We start from the raw sequence: 4,231 nt of genomic DNA, 5'->3' as shown, positions 1-4,231 counted from the left end.
CAGGCCATTTAACACCAGCCATGAGCAATCTTTCACTTTTCTCCACAGTGTGCTGTATAGATTTTATTTTGTTTTTATTTTTATTTTTTTCTGGTTCATGTTCTCCGACGAAGTTGCATTTTTTTTTTTTAATCAAGTCTCGCTCTTGTTCCCTAGGCTGGAGTGCAATGGCATGATCTCGGCTCACTGCAACCTCTGCCTCCTGGGTACAAGTGATTCTCCTGCCTCAGTTTCCCGAATAGCCGGAATTACATGCCCCTGCCACCATACCTGGCTAATTTTTGTATTTTTAGTAGCAATGGGGTTTTATCATGTTGGCAAGGCTGGTCTCGAACTCCTGACCTTGTGATACACCCGAATCGGCCTCCCAGAGCGCTGGGATTACAAGTGTGAGCCACAGTGCTCAGTCTAGATTTTATTATTTCTATTATACAACACTATGAAAAAAACCAGTAGACTTAAATTTCCCCTGTGTTTGTATTGCATAAAATAAATTCCTACAGCTCTATGATTTCCTTTTCAATGTCTTAATGCCAAAAAGTTACCAAATAATCTTACTGTATCTTTCCAGATTTGTGTGATTATTTTATTCAGTACTTTTCAAATTTCTCACAAACACCTTATTTGATTATCATTTTTAAGGCTGTTTTCAATATTTTGACTTCTCAAAACAGCTTAATTTTAATGGAAAAAAAAGCACCATCTTTCCACATTTGAATTTCATAGTTTTACATAATAATTGTATTATATACTTGCAATAATAAGTAAAACTGGCTCTATATGGTTAGCAAACAATACTACCATATATAGTCATGTCAATGCAGAAAAATGCTTGCAAGCAAGTGTGTAGCCAACAAGAAGTGAGCCATGTAAATTCTTTTTCAGAGGGCATTAAAAGTGCTGGTTAATCTGGTGAGTAAAATTAAAGCAAAGAAGGAGGTTTTCTTGTAACATGTGAACTTGACTTCCTTTTATGATAGTCATTGTCAATTACAAATCTAATTGCATATATGATGCTTTTTCAGATTAAACTACATTATGCAAATAAAATTACCAAAATCACATATTCATGCTTATTTCAAAACACTATTGTCTACAATATTTATGAATACGAAGGCATGTTATCAAATAAAAGCAAGAAGATTAATAACATTTTAAAATAATAGATATTTAAGAAAAATGTAATTCCCAAACTTCTCTACGTACTAATTTATATAGCTGTCATTTGACACGATATTGCTTCAAATCTTTATTAGATTGGTACAACTGCCAACACAAAATACATCAGAAAGAGTAGGTTAAACAACAGCAGTTTATTTTCTCACAGGTCTGGAGATTGGAAGTGAAGGATAGGGGTACAGGCAGGATTAGTTTCCTGTAAGGCCCCTCTCCATGGCTTGCATGCCCCAGATGCCTCTCCATGTGTCCTAATCTCCTCTTCTTATATGTACAATCAGTAATGTTGGTATAGGGTCCACCCTAATAACCTAATTTTGACTTAATTACCTTTATTTTTAAAGGCCCTATCTCTAAAGACAGTCATATTCTGAGGTTCTAGGGGTTAGGGCTTCAACATATGAATTTTTGGGGAGATGCAGTTCAGCCCATCCCAATATTTAATACAGAAAGTATAAGTTACAATAAATATATCCAAGTCTTTGTTTACAATAAAATTGTATCATAATGTTTTCAATTTTGGTGAGACTTGAACACATCTTACATGGAAAGGATCTGTTTGAACTTTAAAAATAGCTCTATTAGAAGGGAATTTACTTTCATCACATAAATGCATGATTTCATTTACTGATCTTATATCTGAAAGCTTTTTCAATCATATTTCATTACATTGTTCTATGTCCCTGACAGAAAGATAAAACAGGTAAAGCTTTTCTCTAAGAGGTGACAGCTGAATTCTGACTCCAACTACTGACATTTGAGGACAACGTAGAAAAGGACAATTGCAGCCACCTTGGACTTGTGTTTACTGGGGACAAAAATAAAAATATTTCGACTGGAGCAATGTCAAATGAAGCTGTGCTCCTGCATTTGACAAAGAGATTTACTTAACAAGAACCTGCAGCATAAATAATTTCCTTATTTAACCATGCCTAAAATTGAAAGAAAAGAAGTATAATATTAGATACGTTAATGTATATTTCAAGGTTTCTTTCTCTTTTTCTCTACCGTCCTCCCCAGGCATGCGAAGGGGGTAACAATTATTATTTTATAGCAACAGGAAGATAAGGAAAATAAAATATTGTTTTTCATAGAGATAATACTTTCTATTCACATATGCTTTTCTTTTCACATTGTATACTGACCTCCCATGGGAGGATGAATCAATACTGCTTTACAAAAGCTTATAAGATTATGTGAAATACTAAGCCTATATTATACTTTTATTATGTTGGTAATTTAGTGTAATGCGTCATTGTATCACATCAGATAATCCTGAAAAGTAAGGTGTCCAGAACTATTGTGAAGAGACTTTAACATAACTATATCTAAATTTACAAACTAATTCCAACAGCAAACAATGGAGTGATACCAAGAGCCAAGGCTTATATAGGGCTTCTTAAAGTTCCAAGCACTAATCTGATTTACATATATTAACTCATTTCATCATGACAATGCTATGAATAGACACCATTGTTATATACATTTTATAGGCGAGAAAATCAGCCTCCAAGATCCCAAAGCTTATAGGTCACATTCACACTACTCAAGTCTAGTTGATTTGGCTTGAAGGCTTGCACTTTTAACCATTATACTGTAACGCTGTAATTATACTGTAATTATACTGTAATTAAATAATTAGTCTCTAGAATCAGGTGTATTCAGGTTCAGAGTCTAATACTTCCACTTCTTCAGGTAGATTTTATATCTTTTATTGTGCTTTAATTTTCTTGTTTATAAACTGGAAAAATAATGTCATACCTAGGAAACTTATTTTGAAAGAGAGAAACAAAGCATAAAGCACCGCTTTGAAAACAACAAGGGGCAAGGAGCTTGGATTGATAACTTTGACTTTTATATTCTACCTCTGTATCTAAATGACTTTTATCAAACATCCAAGAAACATGGAAGAGTGTGATGCAGTTCTCTAGACGAGAGCTGAACCTTTGACATATCACCTGAATTTTCTAGTTCCGTTTTTCAACTACAGATCCCTTACTCACCCTCAGGCTAATGACATCTTTCAGGAGGTCCTTTTGGCTATGGTTGACTCAGTTCTGAGTCAACATTTCTATACCATTTGGGAATCATAACCTCTAGAAATAAGATTAACATTAAGGATAAGTTCAAACAGTATACATTTTTAAATACAGTAAGTTAACAACTTTCTGCCTTTAAATGTGGCAATTCTTCTATACCTTTGTAAAATGTGTGCGTTTAGTCATCATTGAATATATTCAATGGTGATATGTGATGTTTTCAACATTACTTTCACAAGATTCAGACCAAATATAGTTTAGAATGATATGTAGTTGCCAACATATTTTCACTTTCATTTATCTACCAAGAAAATTGCATGTAAGAAGGCAAAATAAAAACCTTTACACAATGTTATACCTGTTTATATTATCCCAATTTTTATTGTATTTAATCTTTAGTTTTTGTTAACAAAAGAAAAACAAGCAGACTTGTTTAAAAATTACTTATTATAATATTATTTAAACCAGAAATTATATAAAAAGTATATGAAATGAAGTAATTGAAGGTTTCATTACTATTGTAGTTTTCTTTCTTAGTTTTCCAGGGTAACAGTATGGGACTTGTACAAAGCGAATTGTGAGATGTTGCCAGGGTGGTGGATCATTGTAATAACTGGTCATAAATTTGTCTTTTATTTCTCAAAATTATGTTTTAAAAGAATAGAAAAAGAAAAAGGAGGCCGGGCGCAGTGGCTCATGCCTTTAATCCCAGAACTTTGGGAGGCCAAGGCCGGTGGATCACAAGGTCATGAGTTTGAGAGCAGCCTAACCAACATGGTGAAACCCCATATCTACTAAAAATACAAAAATTAGCCAGACATAGTGGCATGAGCCTCTAATCCCAGCTACTCAGGAGGCTGAGGCAGGAGAATCACTTGAACACAGGAAGTGGAGATTGCAGTGAGCCAAGATCGCGCGCCACTGCACTCCAGCCTGGGTAACAGAGCAACTCTGACTCATAAAAAAAGGAAAAAGAGGACAGAAGGAAGAAAAGGAAGGAAGAAGGGGCAGAAGAG

At 34.2% G+C, this 4,231-nt stretch overlaps 1 long non-coding RNA gene across 1 annotated transcript in view; it reads left to right on the top strand.

The window, feature by feature from the left end:
* The window catches only part of LOC108285651, a 4,336-nt gene extending 242 nt beyond the window's left edge, over positions 1-4,094 (top strand). Inside the window, exons 2-3 of the long non-coding RNA XR_001817672.2 lie at positions 1,295-1,297; positions 4,061-4,094. This is a non-coding gene — a long non-coding RNA (uncharacterized LOC108285651). The remainder of the gene's footprint in view (positions 1-1,294; positions 1,298-4,060) is intronic.
* Positions 4,095-4,231: the final 137 nt, after the last annotated feature.

The sequence above is a fragment of the Cebus imitator genome, unplaced genomic scaffold (assembly GCF_001604975.1).
Source record: "Cebus imitator isolate Cc_AM_T3 unplaced genomic scaffold, Cebus_imitator-1.0 Scaffold305, whole genome shotgun sequence".
NCBI lineage: Eukaryota > Metazoa > Chordata > Mammalia > Primates > Cebidae > Cebus > Cebus imitator.
Note: the sequence above shows the minus strand (reverse complement) of the source record. Positions and strands in the feature narration are given on the sequence as shown.